Below are 13,826 nucleotides of genomic sequence, written 5' to 3' on the forward strand. Positions count from 1 at the left end.
GACAGAACTTCCCTCATGAGATGCTAGGATTCCATGTAACAAAAGTTGTGAAAAGAAATGAAGTAGGTATGCAGAAATTCTGTAAATTACGGTGTTTATATTCCCAAGAAACTCTCACTGAATTTCCCCAGTCTCCAAAGATAATGCTTCTCAAAATGTTCATTACTGAAGACAGTAAAAGTGAATGGACTTTAGAATTCATGTGATATACTGCTAACTAGAGGGAGAATAATACAGAAATACCTTCTTGATGATGTGTGCTAAAGCAGCAGGCATTTAAGAGCAATGTATGTCAATCTCTGAGATTTTTGCAAAGAATTGCAATTTATGACGTGTTAGGGTAAACAGTTGGATTATATTTCTAAAATGCATGTTCCATCAGGTAGAATCATTGTGATTATAGGCTCTCGTATTTTAAGTAAGTAAGTTATGCACTAAAAGGCTGAAATTGTAAAACAAGTATGCTTGTGCTTAACTGGTAATCCCTCTTTGTATCTACACAGAATAAACTACAAGAAAAGAAAAACTGCATTAAATTTATTAAAGGAATAAATGGCATGTTATGTCATCTTGATAAATAATGACTTTTATACTTTTTTTTCCTTCAAGAAGCTACTGTGACTGGCCTTTCTATTTTCCCTCAGTGGAGAATGTGCTTGAGTGTAAAAAATTGAGGTTTATTTAGAAATTACTTTGTTCATGCTTCTTATGTGACAACAGCACATTCTCTAAATTTTCTTGCTTTGCTATTTTTCCTTCATTTCTGCTTCAGTTCTTATATGTCACAGAAAGCAAGACTTTTTATTTCAACAACTACCTACTGTCACATAGAATGTAGGTTTCAAATAACACAAAATACAAGTTGCTTTAAATGGTTTTGCATATGCTTGACAGCAGAAGATAATAAATGAAAATAAATCTTCAATATTTCCTCTAATGCAATTTGTGCCATGTCAATGTCGAAGGATTATAACAACAAATCAACAAATATTTGAAGGAAAACAATATACATAACTTATTTTCTATATTAAAAACAACTGCGAAACAATTACTATATGACCTCATGAATTAGTTGGTTGTTTTGAAATATTCCTCCTAGGATAAAAAAATGCTATATGGGCCTTTGAGCCTGAACATATTGTGTCAATCTTGAGCATATGCAATGTATCTAAAGCATGAGGTAAAATTTTTCTTTGTAAATTATTTCATAAATAAATAATTTGCTTCAAAAAGTTTATGAAAATATTTTTGCTTTTATTAAGTTCTTTACAGATCTCGGTTAATATAAACAGATTGATATTGACATCTTGATCTGCTTTATCTTAACTTGAAATGCAGAATGTTTCATGCAAGCATTATTTTACAAGATACTGTAGCACTTTTCTGTGCAATACAGTGTTTCACTAAAGCTTCCTGTTTTAAATAATGAAAAAGCAATTTGTTATTCTAGCAGTTTATGACCTGTGCATTTACTATTTCATTCTAAAAATACAGTACACCTTTACATGCCATTCTGTATCATTTCACGTGATTTAAAAATGAACATCCTTATTTTTCTAGTGAGGTTTTCTGCAAGTGAAAAAAGCTGTGTATATAATCTTAAAGGTTTGCACTTGTTGAAGCATGTACTCTCATTGTTACCAAACTTTTAAATGTTTTATCTCTTGTAGTTTAAAGTCAGGGAAAGTTGCATTCACATATCTTATGAGCAGGGATAGGACTGAAGGTGTTGTGTGTGTGTGTGTGTGTGTGTGCGCGCGTGCGTGTGTGTTATCATTTCTTCTTTTAAAATAAAAACCATTAATTGAATAAGCCACAATAGAGCAGAGAAGCAAAAGGGAAATAACCCTTGTTTAAATATTTTCCATTCAAACCCAGCTTATAGGATATTTAGCCAAATTATCAGCTAAGTACCTGCTTGTTTTAACCTTTTATATACAGGACTGATCAGATCAGAAAGACTAGTCAATTTAGTAAAAAATCTAAATTACGTAGACCTGAAAACAAATTTAGGTTAGATTGAATGGATTGATTATTTCTCAGCATAGTACATAATGAGCAAAAGTTTGTGAAAATGATTCTATACCTTGCCTCTTTGATTAAAGTTCAGCAGTTACATTTGCAGTTTTTTTTACAAAAAAGTGAAAATCTGCTTTCCCAGAAAGCACTTTTACTGTGCACATTAGTGATATGCTACAGTACATTGCTCTGGCATTAACATACATAGGTAGTCATTAGTAACAGACTTAAATTTTACTGAAGATTTTGGAATTACTTTTCTTTGCATTCTGTATAAAAACATAACTGGTCCAAAATGAATTTCTGCTGATGGGGATACGGTAAATCCCACACATAATATTTCAGTTCTCTTCTCTTCTTTCCAGGGAGGTACAGGATGCTTCATCGTGGAACTATATTTTACTTATCCTTTTCAGCCTGACAAGTTCACCTCTTGTACATGAATTATTGTTTTTCTGTGCATAAAGTGCCTTATCAGGCAACCCTACAAAAGAACTTAAGGGGGAAATGTGTTACTAGGTGATTTACATGAGCAATTACTTTACAAATCTGCCATTATATTATACTAAACATAAATGAAGTGTGTATAAGTCTAGAAAAGTGGATGAAAATGGCATACACTTTACAGTAGGATTTTTACTTTACCTCAGTTTGTATCTTTGAAATTTTTTTGTTTTATACTGAAGTTTTTCCTGAAAATAGAATTATAAGGCAAATATGATATGTGAAACACATTTTGTGGGAAATCACTTAATCTGTAACTAATCTTTTAATGACATAACTTTTTTTCACTTTCTCACTTGAATTAGATGCATTGTTATTTGCAAAAATCCAGAATGTGTATATTTTAGTATGAAATTAGTTGAAAATGACTGGCATAGAAGGAAAAACATGCCACATAAAGTCACCTAACTGCAGAAAATTGTGTCCAAATGCCCAACAAATGTTTACATAGTTTTTAATGCCTACTCTATTTGGGATTTAAAATCCTTTCACAGGAACCGTTTATGCATTGCTTCTTCTTTGCCTTTTTTTTTCATACAATCATATGCAGACTTCTGGCAATTCCTGGTATGGGGAAAATCTGACTTTTTAATTTAAAAGATTCTGTATAGACATAGAAAAGTGTGAAGAACTTTCTGAAGAGAGTGTTGGGATTGTCCTGTGTCTGGTAGCACAGAGAACCAATAATGGTTTGTATTAATTTGAAAACTGAGAAATAATATAATATTGTAATAATAATAAACTAGTCTAGACTTCTCAGTAAATCTTGCCTACTTTGTGTTTGCGTTACTTAGATTGTAAGATCTTGGGGGCATGGACTATACATTTTGTGCTTTGAACAGTGTGGTATTGTCAGTTCTAGACAAATAAAATAATAATAATGAATAATATTAATTAAGGTTGTTGTTAGAAACTGATCCCACTAAGTGAGTTGCCCTTTGCACAGATCAGGGCACTCCAGTATCATGCCTCCTACTATTCCCCCCCCCCCCCAACTTAGAAAAAGTTCCAGTTGTTTTTCTCTTCCTTTGTACTGGATCTAAATGAAAGGAAAACGTTGAGAGCTACAGATGCCTTTGCATAGCACATTCGGGCACAAATCTTGTGCAGTTTTAGAAAAGCTGAGAAAATACCAGCAGCATTAACAAATAATTATTAATAAATAACTATTAAGAATCAGGACGATCAGAGAGCCTATTTCCCTCTCAAACTTTCCCAAGGATGTGATCTGTCTGGCTGAGTCCATTCCTCAGTGAAGCTCCCGGCACTAGAGCATCCCGCATAAAGGTTAATTTAATTTACTTAAAAAAAAAAGTTTTGAATGACTTGGTCTATTCCAAAGCCGCCTATTCCCCAGTGGTTGCCGCTGCCTGGCTGGAGGAGGAGGCTGATCAGAGCAGCACTGTGGGGACGCCTGTACTGTCTCTTTAAGGGCTCTCAGTCTGGGGTGGCGCTTTTCTCTGCTAAGGCTCCTTTGATATTAATAGTGTTGGTGTCTTGAAACTGACGTAATGCTCGGAGACTGAGGTCCTGACAAGCGATAACATTTCTGATAAAGAGCTGATCTTCCTGCAATCTAAAGCCGCCTCCTCTCCTCCTTTGGGGGCTTGTTGTTCCACTAGACCCAGGCTCTCTTCTCTCTCTCTCTCTCTCCTCTTTTATAAACACACCAGGCACATCCAGGTCCCTGCTCTCTTTCCCTTTCTCTCTCTCTCTCCCTATAAAGAGGGGAGTAAGGGGGAGAGGGGGAAAGGCAGGAGAACCTCTCCCCCCCTCTCTTTCTTTCTCTCCCCCCAAATAATCCAAGATCAACTCTGCAAACAACAGAAGACGGTTCATGGCTCAAACCACAGCTCCACCATCTTTCAGGCTGCTGAGATTATTATTGCCGATTAATCAACAGGTAAGGGGGGGTGTGGGGGGAAGAGAGATGGGGGGTGGGTGGGAAGACCAGGTCGAGGGGTGGGGGAGATCAGCAACAAAAGTGTATGGGGGTGGGGGGGTGGCTCTTCCTGCTCCGTCTGTTGATATTGCGTATGTAGTAAGCGTGTTGCTCTGTGCTAAGTGCTGTGTGTGTGCAATGGGAAGGGGGGGCTGGGGGATTTTAAAGTGAGTTTCTTTGCACACACATACACAAAACGGGGGGGGGCGGTTAAAAAACCAGAGGGCAGCGGGGACTTCTCGGATTTCACGGGGGGGGGAGGGGGGTTGGGTGCATTTTTTTCTCTCTTCTTTGGAGGGTCAAAGCCATGTGTGATCGCTGGAAACTGGCGACTTCAAAACTGCAGTAGCCCCTCTGGAGTCAGGAGGAGGGTCAAGTTCAGCCGCCGAAGAGAGCTGGGCAAACAACCCCCTTCTCGGGTTTAAGACTCTCGCCTTCTATTTACCCAGGGAAGAAGCGCCCGGCGGGGGGTGGGGGTGGGGGTGGGGGTGGGGGGGCAGTTCCAGGGCTATCTCCCTTCGCCTCCTCCCGTCTGTGCGGCTACTTCTTATCGCTCGGATTGTTCCTTCCCCACCATCGGGGCGCTGGAGGGGAGGGGGCGGGGGGGGCGGTGGAAGTAGAAGAAGAGCAAAGCGATTTTGCATCCGATGAGCCGCAGTCGCACAGTGCTGGCTGCTGCTGCTGCTGCTGGAAGTTTTAATGGGAATCATGACAAGCGGGGCAGAGAGAGACCATCATGAAGAGTAGTAAGTTTGGGGCAAACTTTTTTTTATTATTATTATTTGTCTTGGGGATCCACCAGGGGAGGCTGGGGGGTGTGGGCATGAGCCGAGGGGGCTCCGTTCCCGGTCACACCAGGGGAAGAGGCGACATGCTGGTGTGTGTGTGTCTGTGTGTGTGTGGTTTTTTAAAAAAAAGGAAATCGGAGAGTACAGAGAGAGACGTAAAACTTTTTCCTCTTAAAGGCAAAGTTGTGCTCTCAGAGTTGAGTCCCCGCGCTGAAGCTCTGGCCAGGGTTGCCATAACTTTGTCTAGTGTCCCACTTTTTGTTTTTTTTAACCCTCTCCCTTGCTTTCTCCATTTGGGATCTGTGTGACGACGTTGTTGTTGTTGTTGTTAATGTCTGTATGAATGGGGATGTGGTGAGACTTCCTAATAGTTCTGGAGAGGAGAGTGTGGGGGTGATGATGGGGTAGGTGTGTGTGTGTGGGGGGGGGGAAGATGCGTGTCTGTGTGTGTGTGTGTGTGTGTGTGTGTAATGTGTGGCTTGTTTAAAAGCTCCAGGGTGTAGGAAGGTGGCCCAGTGGTGTTTGGTGGGGCTGTACAAACTCTCTCTCTCTCTCTCTGAGTTTCTCTGCCTGTAATCACTGGGCATGGGAAGTGGACCCAGGGAAAGTGGACCCTGGCAATCAGAATTGATTCTCCAGAAAGACCCACAAACTTGCAGGACTCCAGCAGCATTGTGGGCTATTTTTCAGTGTAGAATTTTTTGACTTGAGCAGCTCATTAAGTAGCACCTTGGTTTGACATTTTGGTGTGTTTTATTTATTTTTCTTTATTACATAGAAGAAGAATTTTAATGTTCCAGGACTCTCATACACTATTTTTGAAGGAATAGAATGGCCCATTAACTTAAAAAGAATCAGACATTCTCCATCCACAAATGTCACATCTCTAAAGTGCATTGAAGGCATGGTAAACTGAAAAATGTGGGGATAAACCATGTGTTAAAGTGAAGACATCTCTTAATTCCATCCCCTTCTCCCTTCGCAAATGCAAATACGCTGTCTGGTAGGAGAATGAAGTGATAAATGCAAGGGGACAAAGCAGAGAGGGTGTGGGAGGAAAATACTTTTTTTTTAATAGAACGACTGTAAGCTCTTTGGGGCATGGACTCTGAGCTATCTTTGCAGTTCATACAGCACATTGTAGATGCTACTTAACATTTTTGTTTCAATAATAACTTGGTTTTCATTTCATTTAGTAAAAGTATAAAGAGCAATCAAGCCCTTTACCATTTTAGCTGTCTTCTTCAACTGCGCTGAAACCTATGAGTCTTGGTGGCATCATGTTACTTTGCTGTTGGTTTTAGGAAAAGTTGATCATTTAGAAAAGACTGCCAGAGTTAAAAATGCAAGGGGCAGCAAAGGAAAGTTAGTGGTAAGAGCCAGTTCCTGACGTGGACAAAATGAGAATAAAAGTTACAGTCGTGTTTCTGAGCTGCAGTCAGTGTTTTCCTCATGTTCACCAATACGTGCGTTGGGCTAGAGAGCTCTCTCAGATATTCCACCAGAGTGACATTTAAAAAAACCCAAAACAACAAACAAACTCCAAAAGAGTGAGGATTTTTTTGAAGTACTGTAGCTCTATGAGTAAATACAGGGCTTGTTTGAGAACATCAACTATTTCCTGTAACTTGTGATGCTGACAAGACTGTCTGGAAATGATATCAACACTTTGAAAGATTTTTTTAACTACTGAGTGAAAGATTGTTAATAACATAATTAATCCAAATGAGAGAACACGTCTTTCTTTAAAAAAAGCAAAAAAAAAAAAAAAAAGAGCAGACAAGACTTATTTTTATTTTTAAACAATAAAGATACATATACGTAATTTTTGATAAGCTATAGATCATTCAGTAAGCCACATATAATCACCGATGTTGTACTGCATTAGAGTACCAGTACCTTACTACTAACGTCTAAAACGTGACAACAAGATTCTGCCTTAAATTTACATGATTGAGGAAATTCAGATATGAGAAGAACATTGGGTTCATAATCCATCCCGTTGTGCCTGAAAATCAGAGTTTATATCGCATAGAATAATTTCACTCTGTTTGAAACTACTTGTGTGTAGGGACGCACAACGAAGCGTGCTCAGGACAAAGTTTCATCAGCTTTAAATTTGCATTTTTTGCTTAGGATGCTCTCACTCAGACTTTACATATTATCTGGAGAATTTGTATGCGCGTGTGTGGTTTATTTTACTTTATTGTAATATTAATAAAGGAAAATTTAAAGTGTCATTGACAAGCTCTGAGATCTGAGGCTTCTTGGATCTTGATAATGTATATACAATTAAGCCAAGATTTCCTTTTTTTTTTTAAAAATAATGTATTCATAGTATAAACTATTTGATGGCTTTTTTAGAGCCCTTTTGAGCTAACCTACGTATTTACCATCAACAGAGCACATTCTATATGATTACATGGATCCTTGTAGAAAGGATTTTTTTTCTGATACATTTTATGTATCATTCTTAATAAACTTTCATAGCATGCCCTCTACTATGTGTGCTCTGAGTGTGTGTGAAGAACAATATATTTCTATATTCTATATTAATCAAAGCACAGTAAAAAATCTCTGTAGAATGCAGTTTCTGCATAAGTGCAGCGTCTGTTTGTTAAATCTCACTATTTCAACCATATTATATTTTTAACACCGCTTGACATTTAGTGCTTTATATTTTCAAAGCATTGTTCAAACACTGAATAATTACTTTCTGTTAATGTGAATTAAGTCTATTAGTACTTTATGGGGCAGTTATTTTGAAGGAAAAAAGAAAACTTTTTTTAAGTTACAGGAGTGTGAATTTTTTTTTTTAAAATAGCGAACACTTTTTTAAAAACCGTAAATTTTAATTACAAACATAGGTTGAGTATTTTTAAAAATTGCTCTTTATCTGACTTTTGTTCTGAAGTTTGATGATGTGCATAGAATATCTGTCTAACTTATAAGACTCCTGACAATATTTTAATATAATAATTTAAATGGAAATATGATCAGATCTTAATTGTAGCCACAATGGCAATATCTCTCTAATAAAGATTTGTGAGTAGCACAAATATAATATTGTGAGAAAGTTTATGGTTAAATATTTTTGAACAAAACAGGTTGGGGATCTAAGTCCTTTTTGTTAGCGGAAAGTAAAATGGAAGTAAATTGCATTTTTAATACCGTTTCAAACAAACTACCACCTTGTAATAAAAGTATTGGCCCCGAACAGAAATATATTCCGATGAAGGTATTCTACTGGTGTGTAAAATGAAGCCATTCATTCAGTAAACTGACAACTTTCCAGTTAGTGTTTGCCCTTGCTTAATTTAGTTTCCTCAACACAACTCATGAGGTAGTCTGGATCTCTTTTTGGCAGTCTTGGCCTCTACAAGCTCTGGCATTTCTGTCAGAAGTATTACACTTCACAAGTCAAAATGTAATTGATAAAACCAGGAAGGTAAAACAGGCGTTAAGTAAAAGAGCAAACATTTCATAGGCTCGTCTTTTCATTTTTGCGACTTTGTAAAGTTCTCAGGTAACAAGGAAATATTGATGATTAATACTAAAACCTGCATATTCCGCACCCCTCTATTGTATAAATATCACTGCCTGTTGACCTTTAGAGGCGTTAATTACTGCATATCTGGTCCAGGTCTTCCTATTTTTGTCTATCCTTAAGATGTATAAACGAGCCCTTTCCTATCCCCCTAAAGAAGGAGGAGAATGACTATTTTGTTTAGCAATATAATGTATTGGGACAGTAAGGTTATGATTTGACTTTTGATAGATAAACCTGCACCCAAAGAGAAGATTTTCCGATTACTATAAGGGTATGTTCAGTTTAAGTCAGTGTATGAAGAAAAAGACTTGAAACAAAAGACCTTTATAAGCACTGCTTTTTTTACATTGTGTTTTTTCTAGTTAAAAAACACGTATTGCGTGATATCAGATGACACAGGATTAAGGTAGAATTACACAATTATATGATAAAAATATTTACAAGAGCAGGAGATGTAACAACCCTTTTCATATTGTGTTTAGCATTAATTTGTTGATGTTGCTTTGCGCCTAATCATTAAAGGGGCCATCAGAATTGAACTACTAGCCAGTTGTATTATTGCCCAGAACATAAGAAATGACAGTTTAAAAAATTGCTATCGTGCACTAGCTTTTCAACCCTGCAGACCAAGGCTCAGATTAGACGTGGGGCAATAGTGGAATAAATACGTTGGTCTCAGTTCAGTCCCTAGTGGACATTTTATCACAGCACAGAACTGAACACCATTCCACATGACATGTAGGCCGTAGATAGAGGAGGCCCTGGTTTGGCATCACAAGGGATGTGAAGACTGTCATTTAGGTGAACTGGCAGAGTTGTGTGCATGAAATTTTGTTTAATATTCGTCTTTACTTTACACATTTTCTGTGCCATCGATCTGGTGCCTTCAGAGTTCTCCTTAAAACATCATAACATCACTTATGGAAAAGACCTATCAAATTGAATAGAAAATGCTAATCTTTCTATCAGTTTTTTTTTATCATTATCCTTTAGAGTTTAGTAGGGAATTATATCCCTGCTGTAGAACTCTATAGGATGATTAAGAAACCTGTAGAAAAAAATATTCTTTTTTAATTCTGTAGCTTTGAAAAATAATATCGATCGGACATTTCTGTCTAGATCTCCCTCGGTACCATCCCATTAAGTTCTGTAGAACTTTCCCATGCTCAGGTTGGAGGAGTATTAAAATTAAATCAAAATGATCTGTGCCTAAGTTTTGAATAATCATACCTAGTCTTCTTAAAAGTCATTTTCTGATTCCTAAACTGCTGTTGATGTAAACCTGATTTATTGTAAGTATATTTTTTTCAAAGCTCAGATCAATAGTTTTTCTCCTAAAGTTATTTAATAAAAAATATTTATTTTTTGAAATGTTACTAGCCCTTTAAAAACCTGCAGTAAATGCTTTACAAGTGGCTAGACACCTTCCCTGGTGGTTTAATTTATACAAGCAGGAAACTTTCTCTCCTTCTCTTTCTCTCTCTCTCTCTCTCTTGTTTTCTTTAAACCAACTGACGTAATGCCAAACTTTGCTTTAAAAGAACAGACAGAAGTAATTGGTAGCTTTTAACTTTTTAATAATGTTCTGGATTGGTTTTAGTGGCCAAACTGACATTTTTTTTCAAATTCAAGTAAAAACGGGCTTGTGGCCTGAGGAAGAAAGGCCCTGTTGATGCAGTTATTTTTATTCTTGTTTTTCAATCTGTTATTAAAAATCTTTCCTGCTGAGCTCTGCTGGATTTCTCCAATTGCTCTTTGTGATGGCTGGTGCATTTCAGGTTACGGTAACTTAAACTGTTTTCTTAATTTTTTCCCCCTTTTCCCATGGGCATTTTGAGATGCATTATCCTTTTCTTTTCTTTTTCTTTTGGAGAAGCGATTTGTTTTGGTTTAGATGGGATTAATAAGCTAAACGCATCTGTGGTGACAGATCAGTGAATATTTATTTTAATAATGTAAAGGAACATTTTACACCTGCTAGCGAAGGTCAGATTGGCACGATAGCAATTGCCCATTGCAGAAGGGAAGAGAGTATAGTATCTCACTTAGCATTCCCCCCTACCCATTTTAAAACCAACATGCAATTTTTTAAATATGTGTGTTTGTAATCATCTCTACTAACCTGTAACTATTTACTTAAAGCTTCATGCCTTACAAATATAAAAGATAACAAGAGGAAAAAATGGTTTTACTAGGTATAGGTCTCTTTTTTTTAATACCCTGTAAGGGATTACGGATATTTTACAGTTTTCTGACATTTCCTTTATTACCTTTCCACCTCCTGCTGGGCTTTTGCACACAAGCAGAACTTTCTACGGTAAAGGACTGAGTTAGGCAACAGACTCCTTGGCGAAGTTGACGTCAGTGCGACTTCATAAATTGGCAAGTAGGTGAATCTTTCAAAGACCAAGTCAGTTTGTGCCAGTTTTTCCTTCCTTTAGGGGAGACACTCCACCCAGCAGCAGGGTACCCCACCCAATGTGGCGAGCTGTAATTCAGTGGCAACACTCTAAATGTCTATCCTCCCTGGGGTTTAAACCCCAGACTTTCTTGGCTCAATCTTAATATTTAATCTAAAATTCAATCTGTTATATTAGGTTTACATCTTCGTAAGCACATTTTGGGTCTGATCCTGAAGTTCTCGCTCATGAAAAACACACATAGACGTCCGTGGGACTTTCGCCTCAGTAAGGGCTGCAAGATTGGCTTTTCTGTGTGTGTGATTGATTACTGCACATTTTATGGAATTTGAGATGAAATCAGATAATTTTACATTCTTTTTTATTATTAGAAATCTTACAAATTCAAGAAGTCCTAGCATTGTAAAATAGATTCTGTCCAGTAAGTGAAATTTACTTATAGAGAGTATTGGTTTTTCAGATAGTATTTTGTCAAATTAAAATCTGAATTTCAAACTAATCCTTAGATAAGAGAGTGTTACTTTTTTCTAATTGCTTATCACTTTTCTTTACGACAGTGGTAAATGAAAAACACTCCAGTCTGTATCTTTGTGCCTGCATCATTTAGATAGAAAAGAAAATTATTAAGGAAAACTTTAGTTCCATGGCATTTGTTTCTTAGCGTCAGCCTGTAGTTTTAGTATATCTTGGTTTATTTTGAAATTTCAAGCATCATTACAAGTTTGTAGGGTTTTTTTGTCCCCTCGTGTTTTGTGAGGCTGCAATTAGTCTCTTTCAAAGTAGGGGAAAACTAAATTATGGTAAAAGTATTGCGTGTTTTAAAAAAAGGATTTTAGTATGGTGAGTTTGTATCTCAATTTTTTTTTTAATTGCTGGTATTTTTGGTTTACTAGTGTAGCTGAAAAAAATCTATGGAAGATGATGCAAAAACTCATCAATTATGCTTATGTTCCCCTACAAGATTTACTTGAACAATATGCTTCAGTTTTGCCTCAAACCATTTTAAACCACCTCTGGTCCAAGAATCTACCAGTTCTGGTTTCCTCGGAGATTAAGTATGACAGTTTCTATTATATAATGAACAGCAGTATTGTTTGAACAGAGGTAACATATTTTTGATTTGTGTACTTTTTTTTGGCAGTTGGCACCAGCGTAGCTCTAAAATGAGAGGTGATCTAACAGTGTAAATATCTGAATATGCTTGAAACATACAGTATAGATGTAATGTATGTGTTTAAATCATTGGATCTATCCATCTATATTATATATAATGTGTGTGTGTGTGTATATACAAAGCCCAAAATAGTGTGCTCTGCTATCTGTAGCTTTCAAATGTGCATCCTTTGGGTATTCCCAACCTACTTTACAAAGTCTGAAACGCATATTTAAACTTGGAAATGAAAAAGCACTGCTTGGCTGCTGCAAAATTTTCTTTTACAAACAATAATTAATTTAAATAAAAAAAGTGCACCCCTCCCCCCACACATACCTTGCAAACCGCTCTTTGAAGTGTCAATATCTTTGCCAGGATTATTTTTAAAATAATGCATTTAATAGATCTTGTGAAGAAACATTGAATTAGTCGTTGGTGTTTAAATACCATTTTAAAATGCTGTGCAATGACACTGTTTTACATTTTTTTTGAAGTTGTGTTAGTAAGACTGGAGCAATTTTCCTTAGATAGAATATTCCCAATATCACCAAAATATGATGCTGTTTAAAATGCTTATAATAATGATATTGAAGCATATCTCACTGAACACCATAATTTGGTATCTGCATAAATCCATAAGGCAGAAATAGATTGTTGAAGATCTTCCAAAAGCGTATATGAAGATGAAAAGTTGCTTCATTAATTCAGTTAATAAAAAAGATATTTTTCCTTTTCAGCTTTTTAATCTGCATCTCTTAAAGTAGTTTGTTTTTTCCATTTATTTTCTCATTTTGAGGTTTAATTAAATACACCAATCGGACATTCTCTGGCTGCAGAAACATAATTTAGAAAGAAATGCATAACATGCTGACCATTGTTAGATTTAAAGAGACTTTTGTGCTCCCACCCCCACCAAATACATAAATAAAAAACACCAAATGTTACCTGTCCCAACTTCCTCAAACAAAAGCCTGTGAAAGTAGATTAGCTTTACCCTTTGAAGGGCAACCATCTCTGACCTGATCTTTGTAAGATCAAAAGTTTGTCTCTCTCACCTACAGAAGTTGGTCCAACAAAAGATATTACCTCTCCCACCTTGTCTCTTAATCTCCTGGGACCAACCTGGCTACAACAACATTGCATAGTCTCTGGCTCTCTTAGATAAATGGGAGAAGTGAATTCCAGAGCTGAAGGGCCTCCGTTCTGTACATTTTGCCACCAAACTCTAGAAATTCAGATCTTTGGGCTGTTAGTAGAAGCGCCACATAAAATTTCAGAGGTCACAGTGGTGCAGAAGGAGAGAAGCAGCCTCTTAGGTATCCAAGATCTAAACCATAGACCAGGGGTCGGCAGCCTTTCAGAAGTGCTGTGCCGAGTCTTCATTTATTCACTCTCATTTAAGGTTTCCCGCGCCAGTCATACATTTTAACGTTTTTAGACGGTCTCTTTC

General features: G+C 36.8%; 1 protein-coding gene across 2 annotated transcripts in view; it reads left to right on the forward strand.

Moving 5' to 3' along the window:
• Positions 1 to 13,826, forward strand: part of TRPS1 (transcriptional repressor GATA binding 1) — a 405,556-nt gene that overhangs the window by 136,951 nt on the left and 254,779 nt on the right. Inside the window, exon 1 of one of the 2 annotated variants that reach the window (XM_045007717.1) lies at positions 4,089 to 4,426. The exons of the other annotated variant lie outside the window; for it this stretch is intronic. The gene's annotated coding sequence lies outside the window, so the exon portion shown is untranslated. Of the gene's footprint in view, positions 1 to 4,088; positions 4,427 to 13,826 lie in introns of those variants that run through there. 2 annotated transcript variants of the gene reach the window in all.

The sequence above is a fragment of the Mauremys mutica genome, chromosome 2, assembly GCF_020497125.1.
Source record: "Mauremys mutica isolate MM-2020 ecotype Southern chromosome 2, ASM2049712v1, whole genome shotgun sequence".
NCBI classification, from domain to species: domain Eukaryota; kingdom Metazoa; phylum Chordata; order Testudines; family Geoemydidae; genus Mauremys; species Mauremys mutica.